We start from the raw sequence: 18,483 nt of genomic DNA, 5'->3' as shown, positions 1-18,483 counted from the left end.
TTATATCCAGAGTGTAGCCTGAATGTGGTCACTTACCTCAGGCTCCTGCCACTAGCATGGACTGTGTCTCCTCACGGTCTAGGTGGAAATAAACTTTTCTTCCCTGAGTTGTTCATCAGCAGCTGTTCTAGCACAGAAAACATAAAGCAGGGGAGACAGCTAAGTGGCCTGAACATGGCTGGCCCACGTGTCTGCAAGCTCTGAACCCACGGCTCCCATCACCTGCGTGTTGAAACGTGAAGGGAGATTTTGTCTGCGGCACACATGTTCAGTTAGTTTTCCTTCTGATTATTCCTGACACGACATAGACCGCAGTAGCATTTACATATCATCAACGGTGTCATAGGCATTATAAAAGCATTAGAAATGATTGAAAGTATACGTGTACATGTGATATACATCCAAGTTCTATTTAAACATATAAAGAATTTGTGCAACTACGGCTTTTAGGCGCTACTGTGAGGGTTTACCCCAAATGACTACTGACTACCATACATTAGGGAATTAATTTATAGTACCTTCAATACTCAGATTTCAGCTGAGGACTTTATCACTAATCAAAACAGTTACTTTTATGTTGCTGTGATTAAACACACACACAATTACCAAAGCAATTTACAGAAGAAAGAGTTCATCTGGGTTTGCAATTCCAGAGGGATAAGAATCCATCATGATAGCACTAGAGAAAGCAGTAGGCATGGCGGCTGGAACAATGAGCTCAGAGCTCACATTTTCAGTGGCTGAGAGAGCAAACGGGAAGTAGGACCAGGCCCCAAGATCTCAAGGCTTGCCTCAAGAACAGCCATACCTCCTAAATCTCTCCTAAACGGTGGCATCAACTTGTCACTACATGTTCAAATACACAAACCTATTGGGGACTTTCTCATTCAAACTGTCACACAAGGTGTTTCAGAGGGCCAGAGAGATGGCTCAGCAATTAATGCTTAATGCATGACCAGGAGAAACAGAGTTCAGATCTCAGTACCCACATAACAAATTTTGCATCCTGTGCGTGCTTGTAACCCCAGCTCCGAGGGATCAGAAGGACTTCAGGGGCTTACTGGTTTCCAGCCTCGCTGAGAAAAGTAAGCTGCAAGTTCAGAGAGAGAGAGAGACCATGCCTCAAAGGAATAAGTGGAGAGTGACAGGAGCATGTTGGACAAGGGGAAGCATCTTCTGTCTCTAATCTGTTTCCTCCTGTGTAGTTCAGTGTGACTATCAGAGCCCAGCTCACCTTTCCTGGACAACCCCTCCCCGCTCCAGCTTAGCCCTGGGGTATCAGCCTCTTGTGGGGCTGTGGAGTTATGTCACTGTGGATCAGTGGCGATAAGGAATTTGGTGTGTCAGCCCGGTATAGGAGACTGCAGGGCTCAAACCCTCCCTAAACCTTTCCTTTCTGAGAAAGATTAGAATGCTGAATTGGCCATTGCTGTAGAGTTCCATGAGTTTAAACATCACCTGGAAAACCATGACCATCTACTGGGAAACTTCTAGAAAGAACTATTTTGTATTTATTTAAATCTACATGTTTTTTCCTTTATTTTGTGGTGTGTGTGTGTGTGTGTTTGTGTGTGTGTGTGTGTTGTGGTTGTGAGTGTTGATCAAGGGTCAATGTCAGGTAAGTCTTCTGTCACCCTCTTCCAAACTTTTCGGGACAGGGTCTACCATTGAACCTGGAGCTCACTGAATGGCCAGTAGAGCCCTAGCAAGACTCCTGCTACGACTCCCCCAGTGCTAGGATTCAGGCATGTGCCACCAGGCCTGGTTTCTGCATCTGAACTCAAGTTCTCATGCTTTTATCTCAACTACTTTATCAACTGAGCCAGCCCTTCAGCCCCTCTAGGGAGACTACCATGGAAGGTGCATGGGTCAGGACTCCTAAAGGAAGGAACTGTGCTCCAATCCATCTTGACAGAGGGCAAGGAGGAAGTGGTTGGCTGAGGCAGGGAAGCAGGGTCCTTGGGATGTCTTTGGGATTCAGGCAGTTCTATAGGGGGCAGATCTCAGACTGAGAAGGATGTCCCCAGCTCTAGGTTCCTCCTGTCACTTGCCCACTCTGCCTCTGCTGTCCTCATTCCCTCAGGCTGTCACTTCAGATTTCCTCCTGGCCAACTGAGGAGATTGCCACCTCCCCTCCTGGCTTCTGGCTTCTGTAGTTGATCTCAGAGTGAAATTCTGATGGGCCTGTCCAGATTCTTGCAACCTGTTGCTCCAGGTGGGAGCAATAACTCCTGTTGGTTGGATGAAGTAATAGGATCAGCCAGGCTTGAATTACTCTTGGCTTGGCATGGAGGAAGGGTGCTGCTAACATTTGCCAGACAGGAAGAAAGAAGAGTTATGAGCGTGAATGACAAGGGCACAGGAACTGAGGCAGAACACAGCCAGTCTACCTCAAGGTCCTGTAAGGGGCACTTGGGAGAAGCTACAGTGAATTTGCCTTTTACAGCTAGGCTTGAGCTGTGGAAGTATTTCCCTGTGGCATGGCTTAAAAGGGGCTTAAGGAGAGAGAAGCCTGTGAGATAGGTATCACTGAGCCTTGTGTGGCACTTCTGATGCAGGAAGACATTAAAAGAACCCAAGCACCCGACAATGAAGTAATGATTCAGCATATTACAACAGACATGAGCGTGTACAAGAGACCATCTCTGAGAAACTTAACGGCAGACTGGAACAGTTACAGGGCGACGGTGAAAGCTAGAGGCAGGTGGGAGGCTGAAGGGAAAGCTCAGAGATAAGAGATTGTGCCGCTCTTCCAGAGTGTTAGATCGGGATTGACAGAATTTATGAAAACGAAAGAAAGAGGAGGGCGGCCACACCACAAGAGGGTTTTATAGAGCAGAAAGGAGGAGCTTCTGTGGTTAAAAAAAAAAAAATCATAGATGTGTCTCCTGCAGCTTCAGGGTAGTCAAGGCCAATGGAGGTTCTTATGGACACGTTGACTTTCTTGTTGGACAGATGTTCTTATCGCTATGCAGAGAGCTTCTCAGCTCGTCTAAACCTCTGTTTTAGGTCATTGACCCTTCATAGAGGACCCAGCAGCAGTTACTGCTCCCACCTGGAGCGACAGGATCCAAGAATCTGGACAGGGCCATCAGACTTCCACTCTGAGATCAACTACAGAAGCCAGAAGCAGAAGCCAGGAGGGGAGGTGGCAGTCTCCCCAGATGGCCAGGAGAAAAAAAAAACTTCTGAAGTGAGAGCATAAGGGAATAAGGACAGCAGAGGCAGAGTGAGCAAGTGACAGGAGGAACGCAGAGCTACAGCACCAAAGCTTGTAGCTCCAGTTTCACAGGTGCCCTGTAACCCCTCCCAGAGTGAGTCATTTCCAGTGACCTAAGATCTCCCGATAGGCTCCATTCTTAATGGTTCCCTAAACTCCCAATTGGGCCATCCTGAGGAATGACCTTTCGGGAAACATTCTACATCTAACCATTGGTTCCCACCACCCCACTAGCTCTGGAGAATCTGATACCCTTTTCTGATCTCCTCAGGAACCCTCACACATCCCACATGCCTACCCTCCCCCCACCCCAAACACACAAACAAATGACAGCCTTGGGTCGTAGGATTCTCTCCCTCTTTCTTTCTTATAGATTTATGTCTTTTTGATTCATATTTTTTGTATATGGTGACCGTGTCTTTCTTTGGTATTTACAAATAAAAACAATAGTGTCACCCATAAAATAAAATTGTAGATATTTAAGAATCACTTGAGGAGCTATTAATAACAGTATCCCCAGAATTGTAAGGGCTATCAGTGGGTCTCTAATGCCACAGCAGATTGCCTGAGACAATCATCTTATAATCAGGAAAGGTTATGTTGGGTCATGTTTTGGTGGTGTTGACCCCTGAGTGGTGGGACTCGTTACTGGTGAATAGTAGGTCATGCAATGCAGACTCACTCAACTCGTGGGTGACAGAGAAAGGGCAAAGAAAACATGAGTCCTATATCCCTCTTCTAGAATGCATCCTTGGTGACCTAACATCTCTCAGAAGGCCCAGCTCTTATCAGTTCCTCAAACTCCCAATCATGCCCATTCTGAGGGATAGAGGTGGGGACAGATGGGAGAGAAAAGAAGAGTGAATCCTCAGAAACCAAACCTGTTTCTTTTTCTGAAAAAAAAAAAAAAAGAAAAAAAAAGAAAAAAATAATATTTTTTTTTTTCTGGAGAGCTTTAAATGGGACTCACTATGTAGCCTAGGCTTGCCTCAAACTTATGATCCTCCTATGCCAGCCCTCTAAGTGCTGAGGTTATAGGCGTGTGATATCTCGTCCAGCTTCCTGTAGGCTAACTGACTTCTGTGAAGCCATAGGCCAGTCAGGTGGTAGAATTGTGCCTGGTGCACTACTCTTTCAGCTGCAGTGCAGCAGAAGGAAGCACAGGAAGGCCCTCAGTTTCTTAGCTTCCCCATATAAGACCTTAAGAAGAAGGCCACCTTACCCCAGGTCATCTTTCTTATTTATCTTCTTTAGGGGGATGGATATTGGAAATAGGAGAAAACAAGTAACAGGACAGGAGCCCAATGTAGAGGGCCCTGAAAGACTCTACCCAGCAGTGTATCAAAACAGATGCTGCGACTCATAACCAAACCTTCGGCAGAGTGCAGGGAATCATATAAAAGAAGGGAGAGGACAGGAGCTCCACAAGGACCAAATATATCTGGGCCCAGGGGTCTTTTCTGAGACTGTTTCTCCAACCAAGGACCATGAATATAACCTAGAACCCCTGCCCAGATATAGCCCATTGTAGCTCAGTACCCAGGTGGGTTCCCTAGTTAGGGGAACAGGGACTGTCTCAGACATGAATTCAATGGCTGGCTCTTTGACCCCCACCCCCCCAAGGGAGGAGCAGCCTTGCTAGGCCACAGAAGAGGACATTGTAGCCAGCCCTGAAGAGACCTGATAAGCTAGGATTAGATGGATGGGGAGGAGGACCTCCCCAATCAGTGGACTTAGAGAGGGGCAAGAAGGAGATGAGGGAGGGAAGGTGGGATTGGGAGGGAATGAGGGAGAGGCTACAGCTGGAATACAAAGTAAAGAAACTGTAATTAATTAAAAAAAATAAATTTTTAAAAAGTTAAAAAAAAAAAAAAAAGAAGAAAGTCACACACCATGGATCTTCCAAATACACTTCTCCCGAAGCAGAGAGGATGGTAGTGTCCTTCCAGCAAACACAAAAGGCCTGGAGGGGCTTGGAGGCCCTGATGGAAGTGTCAACCAGCCCTTGGAATATAACCCAGACCTTGGGTTCCTAGAAAGGTGGAGCCAGAGGCAGGAAGTGTAGCTGTCCAGAGGAGCTGGCTACAGAGGGATGTCTGCTGCCACCTCGTGCTCTGCCTGCTGCTTTTACAGACGCACTTTAAGAAGTGACACAAGGAGAAGCTGCCCACACCAGTCAAGACTGGAAGCAGCAGTGCAGCGCTCTCTGGGTGCCATCCTATGCCAGTGTGCCATGTGCTATTTAAAGAAGCAGGCGCCTCGTGGAGGGAAGGCACCAGTCTCCTAGAAACACACATCAGTAAGGCCATCACAGCAGGAGGGTATGAGAAGGACTCCAGGATGCTGCAAAAGCAGCCAGCTTTAACCACTTCAAACCCTACTACCTTTAAAGACAGTTTTAGGAAAAGAACCTTTACATTTTACACACACACACACACACACACACACACACACACACACACACACACGTATACATTTCTATAACTTCATTCTGTTGCCCTGAGCCTGAGGTTGCCAAGGAGACAGTCACCAGCAGAATAAGCTGTTGGTGAATAATTAATTGTCTCTCCTCAGTGAGGCTAGAAGGAAGAACTTCTCCAAGTGTGCACACAGGGCTCAGGCAAGCTGCTCTCTGTTCAGAGTGGCAGGAATGAAAGGGGCCTAGGAGACAGCCACAGGGAAGGCCTGTGTGTGAGGGCAGACATCAGCCCTCCAGCCTAACAGGAAGCAGCCAATGCCACGGCCAGCATATATTTCCAAGTCCTGACGATGGCCCTGCAGTCTTCCCTGCACCACCGTTTGCATTTTCTAGTAGCCTAAGGATTCGTGTCAGTCATGGAAAGAAAACAGAGCGCTACATTCAGCCCACAAGTGACAGAGCATGCCTTGTCCTGGCACCCCATGCCCCAGGGGGATTCAGATTCACTCACCCAAGGTGGCCACTTGCCAACCCCCTTGTTAGTGGCTTCTTTCCTTTCCTTGTCTTGCCTTCTCGCTCTCCTATGTAAGCTTTCTGCAGACCCCCCCACACCCTCACGCTTACCGTAAGTCCCTTGCATGCAAAGCCTCAGATGTGCTTCTGAGACAACTACAGAAAGATTCATACTATGAAGCAAGACTGGTGTGTGTCAGCCAGATGGCGATGGTTGGGTAATAGGAGCCAGCCATGAAGTCCTGTGACTTTTGCCACTCACCCTGTCTGTGTAAAGGAACTGCCCTGCAAAGGGACCAGGGTCACAAGCTCTGCCTTTCATTTTACCTAGTATCTTATAGGTCACAAGATGCCAGGTTCTAACAGTAGCGTGTGCTGAGCCTGTAATAATGCACACCTGCAGGATTTAAATGGCTTTGTTCTCATAAGCACCTAAGCACAAACCCCAGGAGCTGAGCATCTTCAGGGATGGGTGCTGATTACAACTTCATGGTGACAATCCTCTAATTCCCCAACTAACTTTGTGGGTTAAACAGTTAATTTGAGGACACCCAGAGGTATCTAGTTCCTTGACATTGTCTCACCGGCTTTCCCTGAAGGAATGCTCTTCTTTATTGAGTTGTTTGGTTTACAAGGTTTGTCAGTGCTGTTTCACCTCCCTGGCTACAATACCCAATAGAAACAACTTACGGGAGGGAGTGAGGTTGATTTGACTTGCGGTTTCAGAGGCTTTGCTTCATTATGGAGAAGACTGTATGATCCCAGTTCACGGCAGTCAAAGTGCGTGGCAGAGGCTCCTCATATTGTCATAGATCAGAAAACAAACACACACACACACATGGGGGGGTGCACAGGAGCCAGGAAATAATCTTCAAAGGCCCGTGCCAGTCACCTATCATTACATAGGCCTTCCTCCTAAAGGACCCACAGCTTCTCAAACACAGTGCCGCCTCCTGAGACAAGCACTAAAACAGGAGGAGGACAGTTTAAATTCAAGCTGCTGTGCAATACCCACAACTCTCATCTGTTGTTTTGGTTTGATTTTGGTTGGTTTTTTTTTGTTTTGTTTTTGTTTTTTGAGACAGGGTTTCTCTGTGTAGCCTTGGCCATCCTGGACTCACTTTGTAGACCAGGCTGGCCTCAGACTCACAGAGATCCTTCTGCCCCTGCCTCCCAAAGTCCTGGGATTACAGTTGCGCATCACTGCACCTGGTTCATAACTCTTAAAGGGAATAAGAGTGTATTCCCATTTTGAGTGAGCAAGGCCAGGAAGACGTATCTGCGTTACCCTAAATTCCATATTTCAACATGGAAGCAGTTTCATGAGTCTTTATAGTCTCACAGAACAAAGAAAGTCGTAAATAAAACACACTCGCGGGTACATTAGAGAGGAGGTTACAGCAAGACGGGGAAAGCGCGTCTATGGGCCCAGACGCTATCTGATGGCAGGTTTTAGCTTTTGGGTTGCTGGAAGTTAGTGGTCTGCTAAGTCAGTAGATTCCAGAAGAATTTTTTTGTATTAGTCACAGGGATGTTAGTTCGAACAGAGGTGGGCAAGGGAGGGCTGTTTTGGAGGGCTAGAACTTGATCCCAAATGAGGTCATCGGTCCCTGCACCTGGGACATTCCAACCTCTCCCCAGTCCTGCAGTTCTAACAAGTCAATCAGGGTCTGCAGTCCCGGCTTCTTTTCAGGACTCTCTGTTCACAAAACCGTAACACAAGCTCACCGCCTCCATGCCAGGAAGTGCTGCTGAGAGATACTAGAAGACAGTCTTGTCTTCGTACTCTTATTATTAGAAAAGTCATTTAAAACTGCTGAGATACTGTGTGGTGGAGACACAGTATCCAGGATCGAGGAGGCCTTGATGGCCAGGCGCTCTAGCTGAAGTGACGACTTCCTTCCGGTTCAATGAGAGACCAGGCTCAAAAACCAGGATGGAGGGAGATTGAGGCAGCCACGCTGATGCCAATCTCAGGCCTCCAGACACGCCTGCATGGACAGGAGCATCCACATAGACCAGTGCAAATGTGCATACAATACACATACACAACATATACATACACATATACACACCACACATAGACATATACGTGTGTGCACACGCACATGCACGTGCATAGTAAAGTAAAATGCCAAAATGCCGTATCACCAGTCGGGGATGAGAGGTTTGCAGGCTATGTCCAATTCCCTCCAGCTAGCCTCTCCAGCAATATTGTTCGTGAAAATGAACTCTTATGAGAAATGTCAACTTCGACTCTCTGAAGATGAGCCACGAGGGTGAAGAGGCGTATTAGCTGAAAGTCCTTATGCACTTTGAGGATGGGATGGAAGAACATTAGAGCCTATTTCCTCTGTGTCAATCACTTGGTTCCATCTGCTAAGGACGCAGCCTAACGTGCAGAGAGGTGGGCGGAGTAGAGGCCACGAAACTATGACTGATGACTGACTGTGGCTCTCCCCAGGCAGGGGGCTCACATCTGAAGGAGAGACCTCAAGATGGAGCCGCTTCCTCCACACTCCACTCTCCCTGAGTTTTCCTCACAGTATTTCATGAGGAGTCCCTCTATAGTCTGTCCTCCTGAGACCACAGGGACACTTGGACTGACCGAATTACCCAAGAAGGGATAACTCGTTTTTGAAAAGCAGCTGATTTCCACTTTGTTTTTACCCCCTGTATCTTGACACTTTTTTATTTTCTTGTAAATTAAAGATGGGACTGGAACATCTGGGAGCAGAGGAGAGAAAGCAGAAGTACATACCTCCCAAACTCAACCGCCACTGCCAGGTCACAGGCATGTGCAGCTGTGACAGGCTCTTTATGTGGGTGCTGGGAATCTGAACTCAGGACCTCTCATTTTTACAGTTCTTACTCACTGAACCATCTCCTTGGCTTCTGATGAAAGTTGTTCTTCTGTTTTGTTTTTAAGGTTTTCTTTCTGGTTTCAGCTTCAAAAGTAATAAATATAGCCTGCAGAAAATGTAGGATGCTATATAAAAATATATTTTTTTAATACTTGCCTCCTTAGGTAGTGACTTTATCAAAGCCTGGAGGTGCCTGTTTCCCAAGTATAGGTCTGTGTAAGCAGAACAGACTGCGGCCCTACTTGGCGCCTTCTCTTCACTCTAATGCAGACACCTTTATTTCTCTCTCACTACATGGCTTCAGTCACTGGCTTTGACACCCCTGATTCTGTTTCCCGGCAGCAGTGTTCAGCTCTCACTTAAAGCCCCCATCATTCCCCACCAACTAATAATGTAGCCCAGAAATGTCACAGCATTTATAAGGCCTCACTCACCTCCTTTGCCCCTCTCCATTCACTGCCATTGCCCTTGGGACTTTCCTGTGACCCTCAGTCTTACTCAGCTGGTTCTACTGCAGAATCTGCCAGGCTGGCTCCTCCTACACAGGTTCTGCCCTGGCTGGCTCTTCCTGCACAGCTCTCCGAGAAGCAAAGTCTCCACCCTGGAGAGGCCTGTCCTGGGCATCTAGCTCAGGGAATTCCCTACCTTTTAACTCTCATCCTTCCTTCCTCTGCTCATACCCCCTGCCTACCCCCGCCCCCCGCATCTCCCTCCCACCTTAATCATGTGTGTGTATGCCTGGCAGCTAGAAGCAGGCATCCAAGCGCCTCTGGAGGCAGAGGTTTAGGTGGTTTTGAGTGGGGATCTGCACTTGGGTTCTCTCCAAGAGAACTGAGTGTTCTTCACTACTGAGCCGCAACTCCTGCTCTGCTGCTTCACTTTTCTCCAGAGTGTTTGCCAAAACAAAACCATCTGGTTGAACTCCCTTGGGGAAAGTTGTTGGGAGACAGCAGGGCATAAGGGCATATTAGGAGCACACTGGTTTTCTTCAGACCTAGATGTGGTTAGGATCCTTGAGGCCTCATGGCCCTTTCCTGGTTCCTGTCAGTCCTTCCCTCACCTTTAGGAAGAGTCTATATTATGGTTAGAATATGTCCCCACAAAGTTCACATCCTGAAACGTGATTCCCAAATTTACTTGTTAGTGGCGTTGGGGGGTGTCTTCAGGACATAAGATAAAATGGGATCATGAAGGTGGAGTCCCTGATGATTTTGGTGCTAAAGAGCAGCCTGAGGTAGCATCTTGCCATGATGTGGTATGGCAGGGAAAGCCTGTTAGTTCACAAGTCAATGCACTAGCCCACACCTAGCCACCCATGATGTCATCATTAGTTTCCGACGCCAGGATAAAAGAATCCCTGCCTCTTACTTCTCTCTCTCTCTCTCTCTCTCTCTCTCTCTCTCTCTCTCTCCCCTCGCTCATCTCTGCTCTCTCCCCTCTCTCTGTTGGGGCACCACCACCTACCATGTCTGTCTCTCTCTCTCTCCTTCCTCCTGTCTCTCCATCTCCACCTAATAAATATCTTTCATACCAGATCTGTCTTATGCATGGCATATTTTTAAATACATCCCAACAAAGCCTTCACCAAATGATGGTAGCATGCTCTTGGACTTTCTACTCCCCAAAACCACAGGGCAAACCAACTTCAACTACTTCTCCTTCTCCTTCTCCTTCTCCTTCTTCTCCTGTAAACACTCAGCCTCAGGTGTTTAGGTTACAGTGTCATAAGATGAACTAAGGCTTGTTTTCTTCATGGTCCACCTGAGCTACCCCTTTGCAGGGCTGTCTTGTGCCTCTCCCCACCCCCAACATACTTCTTAGGTTTTGCCTTCCAAGACAAGAAGGCAGTAGTTGTACTGGCAACAAGTGCTGAACCGTCACAGGCAGTGAGTGCTCTCTGGTCCAAGCCTCGGAGCAGGCTCCACCCCACCAATTAGAGAAGGCCTTTTCTCATCCCGTCAGTGTTTGGCATCCTGTAGGCACGGGCATTATGAGTTAAAGCATTTCTAAAAATTAAGCACTGAATCAGGCCCTTTATTTATAGCTCATTTTACAAATGTGAATTAAAGTGGCCCGGGCTTATGACACACTCAAATTTATTATCCCCACTTGATGGCTTGGATAGTTAAATACTTGGGTGAATAAACTTAGAATTCATTAGGTCTCATTTTTTTTCATATTTCATATATTTGCAATCGACTCTCTTCCTTGGCAGTTTTCAAACAAGAAAATTAAGCTGGCTCTGGAATTTATGGATGCCTTCTTCTAATATTCCTTTAATTGGAAACTCATATGCAGCTTCCTAAGCAAGCCACCCATGGAGATAACTTATATAATTGAGCTATATTATTGTGTGTCTGCTTATTATTCTATTTTCTGAAGCTCTCTTATCTCTGAAACACCGTAGAGGTAAGAACGGCAGAACCACAGCTGGGAGAGTTAGGATGCATTGGATTTGTTTTTGTTTTTTAACCTTTGGATTGGTGTCAGGGAGGGCTGGTCACTTACAGGTTTATGTACCCTGTTGAATGTTAATAGGGCAGCTTTCCAGACCTTTATCCCCCAGACAACATGGTGTTTTCTGAAATAATTAAGGGACCACAGGAGCTTTTCCTATGGGGAAAGGAAGTCCACCTTTCCAGACCCTAGGTTTTAATAAATGCATTGTTACCCCTTTGTACTGTGTGAGGGTATCACTTTGAAATCCTATTAACCGTTGTAATAGAGAGGGCAGAGGAACAGAGGGGAGAGGGTGGGAGAAAGCATGAGAGCCATCACAGAGCTGAGAGGGTTTGTATTGTACAAGAATCTCTGTGAGGTGTGCCAAAGATAAGACATCGCTCCAGGATAAGCTGTTCGTCATGGAACTGCATGGCAGGGGTAAGGTGCCAGTGATTCCTAAGGCTTTTGGAGCTGGGAGCTCTCAGCATACACTAATGCCAAGCACTTTTAGGGTAGTAGTGTCGATTGGCTAACATCTATGTCTTTTCTTTCACGCACAGTCTCAATTTCAGATGCTGGGTTTGTGGGTTAGGTGTTGTTCTCAGATTTTATATACACACACACACACACACACACACACACACATAACGGAGTATATATACTCCGTTTAGCACCCATGGCACCCTGGGAGGTGGGTAGCAATATTCCCTCTCTACAGATGGAGAAATGGAGGCTCTGCGAAGTCAGTTGCCCATAGCCAGTAAGTGGAGAAAATAAAGTTGACTTTCAATTATATATACAAGAGCTTGCATTCTTAACCACTGTATTCGTCAATGCTCTCTGCAGGTACAGAAAGAGACTCAGCAGTGTGTGTGTTTGTGGTTTTGTGTGTGTGTGTGTGTGTGTGTGTGTGCATGTGAATATGAAAGCCCAAGTCTATAATCTATTGACACACACCTAGAGACACCTAGGAAGAGGGACACTCACCTGAAGATCTGATTCGATGAGACTGTCCTCTGACCGTGTCTGTGAGAGATTTTATTGACTAGTGATTCATGTGAGAGGACCCAGCCCACTGTGGGAGGCACCATCTCTACGCAGGTAGTCCTGGGCTATATAAAAAACAGTGAATTGGAGGGCAAGCCTGAGCTGGGTGGTGGTGGCACATGCTTTTAACCTCAGCACTTAGGAGGCAGAGGGTGATTTCTGTGAGTTCAAGGCCACCTTGGTCGAGAGAAAGAAAGAAAGAGAGAGAGAGAGAGAGTTAGTTCTAGGACAGCAGGGCTACACAGAGAAACATGAAAGAGTTGGGGGATTGAAGGATCTGGAGGGGACAGGAGCTCCACAAGGAGAGCAAAAGAGCCAACATATCTGGCCCAACCTGCAGAGAATGATGAATCAACCGAGGATCATGCATGAAGAGGACCTAGGCTCCCTGCTCAGATGTAGTCCGTGGGCAGCTCAGTCTCCATGTGGGTCCCCTATTAAGTAAAGCAACGGCTGACTCTGACACGTACTCTGTTACCTGTTCTTCGATAAGTTTACCCGGGCAAAGTGGCTTTGCCAGGCCACAGAGAAAGCAGATGCAGGCAGTCCTGAAGAGACTTGATAGAACTAGGGTCAGCTGGTAAAGGAGGAAGGCCCCCTTTCTGAGGACTAGGAGATGGGAATAAGGGGGAAGAGAGAAAGAGGGTAGGACCGAAGGAGATGAGGGAGGGGGCTACGATTGGGATGTAAAGTGATTACATTAATAATAAAAAAGGAGAAAAAAAAACCAAAATAAAATAAAACAAGCCATTTCAGAGAATAAGCCAGTTGGCAGTGTTCTTTTATGATTTCTGCTCCAAGTGGCTTTTGGTTCTGATGTTCATCATAGCAACAGAAAAGTGTACCAGAACAAGACTTGAGGAACACAGAAGTCTAAGTCCAAAGGCGGTCAGCCAGCAGGACACATTTTTTTTGGTTGGGGGAAATCAAACTTTGATCTGTCTAGACCTTAAATGATATGAGACACCCACTTTTTAGAGGGAAATCTACTTTACTCAAAGTGTAGTGATTTAAATATCAACCTTACCCTTCCTAGAAAACAAACCTCACAGAAACAGCCAGAATAATGTTTGGCTAAGTCCTGGAGGGCCATGCCTCAGTCAAACTGACCCACAAAATTAATCATGACAAGCTGAACTGTCTATTCCAAAATATACATACACACACACACACACGTACTCACACATGCTAGTCTCAATAGGTAGCTTCACACTAAGATGAAGTCACACTGGGCTCATAGTTCAATATGACTGTCCCTTTAGAAGAAGAGGAAGGATACAGAAGGGAAATGGCCATGTGCAAGGAATCAGCTTAGCCTGAGTACAACCACCATTTTGCCTGCTGCATGACCACAGCACAGATTCTGAACCTCCCCTAAGAAACAATCATTAAATGTAGCAGTGGAGTGGGGTAGAGAGGTAACACAGTGGTTAAGACTGCTTGTTATTCTCTTCAAGTGGACAATGAGCTGCTTCTCTGCATCCATATCAGGCAGCTCACGTACCCCTGTTCCAGGGGATTCAGTACCCTCTTCTGGCCTCCACAGGCTCCCACATTGATGTGGTGCACATAAAGACAAGCAGGCATACCCATACACAAGGACCAGGAGGGGAGAGAGTGGGCTCTGATCAGGACGTAAACTGAATGAATGAATGAATGAATGAATGAATGAATGAATAAATAAATAAATAAATAAATAAATAAATAAATAAATAAATAAGATTTTTTAAGAAGCTGACAGTGGAGGGTTTTGTGCTGTGCTGATTTTCTCTTAATTGCTGTTTGACATCACAATCACTTCCGATACATTTCTGGCTGGCTAAGGGCCATCTCTATCTAGTTTGGCATATAAGCTTCTCACTCCTGCCTCCGGGAGTGGGGATACTTCTGTGTTTCTGTAGTCTGTCGTAAATCCCTAATAGATGACGGTGTGTGCAATTCTGGATCTGCCTGCCTCCTTCTGCATCCTCTGCCTCTAGTGGACAGTTTGCACACTCCAGAACTGTGTTCCTCTGATGTACCAGGTGAAGAAAGAGACAGGGAAAGCTGTGAGGGGACAGGATCACAGGCTACGGGTACAAGTCAAGGAATGTCTGAGGCTCCAGAAAGCACTAGAAAATCCTCCACACCTTTACTTTTCCTGCGACCTCACACAGGAACTCCAGATCTGTGAGAGATAAAGCCACTCAGCATGTGGTCCTTTGTCACAGTAGTCCTGCGAATTAAATAAACCACTGTGCTGGGGGTGGGGCTGTCTTGCCATCCTCTCCCTTGGGGAGCTGATATATTTGGATAGGTGCCAACAATCAAGGGACTCCTGGGAGTCATAAAAAGTCCTTGTAGGCGAGGTTGTTAGGTGTGAATTATATGGGCTGTTCTGACTGAAGAGCACAGGGCTGACTCAGAATAGATCCTCTAGGAGATAACCTGTCATCTGACACTGAGTAAAAGGCTCTGGCTTCCTGCAGCATCACAGTTAGTTCAGGGGTTGATGCAAATCAGTATTTCCTGTGCCCTGTGCAGACCCTGTGGTCTACAGGAGAAACACTGAAAACAAAAGATGGACATGGCATGAGAGAAACAATGGCAAGCTGACACTTCCATGATACATGTCTTGGCAGAGGCTATGCGTGGAAATGATGGCATAGCAACTAGATGTCACTTGACTCCCTACTGCAAGCCTTTCCTGTCACATCCTGGTACCTTCTTTAGAAGCCATCACTTTTATGTTTTATTCCACAAACCCTTGAAGGTTCCACCAGATCTTTATTGACTGTATTTCCTGAAACTTTAGCCCAGATGCCACCGGGATGGAGAAGTCCATGAACATCTTATGGCTGGAATGGCTGAGCTGACAAGTTTCCCCTTTGCTGGTTTGAATAAGAAAGGTCTCCATAGGCTCATGTGCTTGAATGCTTGGTTCCTAATTGGTAGAATTGTCTGGGAAGAATTGGGAGGCGTGGCCTTGTTAGAAGAGATATATCACTAGAGGTGGGCTTTAAAGCTTTAAAATTTTATTCCCAGTTCTCTCTCTCTCTCTCTCTCTCTCTCTCTCTCTCTCTCTCTGCGCCTCACTGTTGTGTCTTAAGATGTAAACTCTCAGCTACTACTGCTCTAGCACCATGGGTGGTGTCTGTTTACAGCCATTCTCCTAGCCCTTTGAAGCTATAAGCACCCCCCCCCAACTCTTTCATAAGTTGCCTTAATCATGGTGTCTTATAGCAATAGAAAAGTACCTAGGACACCCTCCCGCCCCCACACACCTTAATCTCGTAACTGTAGGCAAGTACAGTGAAACCACTGAACCAGACTGCTCAGTAGGTTAAAAACAGTTTGTTGGCGAAGACACAGTGGGCTGTCTCATAGGAAGAAAAAACAATAGCTCATCAGGAAAGCAAGCAGATTTGATGGCAGTCAGAAGGATTAGGGGCTCGGGTTGCTTTTCTGATCAACAGACAACTGCATCTCAAGGTCTTTGAGGAAAGTTGAATTTTGCTTTTCTGTTTACCTGGTTACCTGGGTCCAGTAGGGGTCAAACAGTAGCCTAGTAAAGCCTTATTGGCCCAGAAACAACAACTCTCAGTACCTACCCCTTTTTGAGACCGACTTTTGCTCTATGGGAGATCTGCTAGCCTTTTTCTCTTATAAAATAAAAGTTGTCACTAAAAACCTACCCTCTGTGAAATCTCTTTAAAAAAAAAAGATTTATTCATTTCTTTATTTTATGTATATGAATGGTCTGTTTTCATGCATACCAGAAGAGGGAATCAGATTCCTTATACATGGTTGCTGGAAGTTGAACTCAGGGCCTCCAGAAGAGCAGTCAATGCTCTTAACCACTGCACCACCTCTCTAGCCCGAAATCTCTTCTTGAAGTTCACAAAAACAGAAGACCTAGAAGCCACCAGCCCGGAGTGGCTTTGGTGACCATTGATTGTCCACAACCCTAGCCCTGTAAATTGTGCTCACTGGGACATAAAAAGCATTTGCATATGCAAAGACTCTATTCTCCACATCATTACTTTCATTGTCTTATATATATATAACATTTTATATGTATATATAATTATAAATAGTTTTATATTATTTATATAAAATATTAATTATTACATTTATCCAAGGGACACTGAAGTGCACTTCTATCGGATAAGAAATAATTAGGAGCTATTAATACCATTAATTGACAACATGACTGTAGTTCTGAAGAAAGTTCAGACCCATGAGGTATATGGAGGTCCCCTTTTATAGGTCTTCTGGGTGTGATAATTATATTTAAAAAAAAAAGAAATAAAAAGAGGATGTGACTACTCCTGAAGATCATCACTCTAGATATAAGGGAGAAAGCAGGCAGAGAGAAGAGCCCAGGCTGAATGTGGCCGGCAGGCTAAACCAGCCCATGAGAGGGGGCAGGGGGAGGATAGCAGGAAAGGAGCCATCTGGCCTGGGCCAAGAGACCAAGAGACCAGTATAGCCAATATGACTGAGTTATATAGGGAACAAGGTTGGGGAAGGGAAGCTGAAGCCCAGCTTCCGGGAGGGAGAGGTTTAGGGTGGGGGTGGGGTAAAAAGTGCTGGGAGTAGCCACAGGTACTCAGTGAGACTTGTCCTGGATTTGAGACCTAATGTTAACCTCATGTGGTTAGTGAGAAACCCATAGCAAGTGCTTGTGGTCAGACCGTCTGATTCCTGGAAGGGGGAGGGGGGCTGGCCCTTTAGTTAGTGTGTGTCCACCATATTGGATAGGCCACATGTAGCCCTTGATAGCTCAGAATGCTGCATAAACCTCTTAATGGAAAAGTAAGAATGACAGTCACAGATGGCCTTTTGTTTTATGGAAGACAGGGTAGGGTTGGGGGAGGGGGGAGGAAGCTTACATAGGTGAGGTTGGCCTGAGTAGCCCCTGGTCCATTAAAGTTACTTGCTAGTAAAGAGCACAGTAGTGAGGAGGCCATTGTATATTCCGCATGTATAGACATGGTCCCTTCTGGACCCAGGTAACCAGGTAAACAGAAAGCCAAAAGTCAGCTTTCTTCAGGAACAAGCGACCCACCTGAACAGCCTACACCTAGGCCGCAGGGCCAAGGAGCTACACGGGGAGCTTACATAGACTAGAAAAATCCAACCTTATCACAAAATCTAGTGAATGGCTCTATACATTAAATGTGTTCATACATGCTTCCTGCCTGCCTTGGGGAATGACAGTTTCCCTCCCTGTAAAGGAGCCTCCCAAAATCTGCCCTCCTCCTAAGCCTCATGTTAGGCTATTAACAGTATCCTAGCCTGCCGTAAGAAAAACCCTCCACAGTTCTGGCCTCAGGTCTAGCTCTGGGCTGCTGGGCTGCACACTTATCCAGATTCCCAGACACACGATTTATTGTGCCTGGGACTATCTGCTTTCTACCTGCCCTGAGATGCCAACTTAGATGGATACTTATGCAAATGTGCCTGTTACATGACAGGAAGGAGAGAGCAGAAAGAGGTAAGACAGGTGGGAGGGAGAAGGGGAGAGAAAAGGGAGAGGGGGGAAGGGAAGGGAAGAGGGGAAGGAAGCAGAAGCAGATCGAAAGCAGAAGACTGGCAAAAGGTCTTCTGGGTGGATGGGATTAGAAAATCAGGAGCAAGTGAGTTGATCTATTCCGGAAAGTCATGGGTTTGGACAGACTCTTGTGGTTCAAGTCTAGGAGGCTGGGAGCTGGCAGACACACCCTCCCTCTTACAGGGGTTATGTCCAGTACAATGGGCAACGAGGTAGGGGTAAAAAAGCCAGAATTCCACAAGGTGGGGTTGACCTCACCCCCAGTACCTCTGCTGGCAGAGACAAACCCTAAATGGCTACATAGGAGCTCCAGCAGCCCCTAAACAAGACCACACAAGGCATTCCACATGGTGCATGATCTCTGATGGACATTCTTTCAGTTTCAAATGAGTGGGTTTATTAAGCACGTAGCAAGCAAAGGTTAAAGAACAAATAGCAAGTA

This window comes from Psammomys obesus, unplaced genomic scaffold, assembly GCF_907164565.1.
Source record: "Psammomys obesus unplaced genomic scaffold, mPsaObe1.curated_primary_1811, whole genome shotgun sequence".
Lineage (NCBI taxonomy): Eukaryota > Metazoa > Chordata > Mammalia > Rodentia > Muridae > Psammomys > Psammomys obesus.
The sequence above is the reverse complement of the archived record's forward strand: the minus strand, read 5'-3'. Positions refer to the sequence as shown.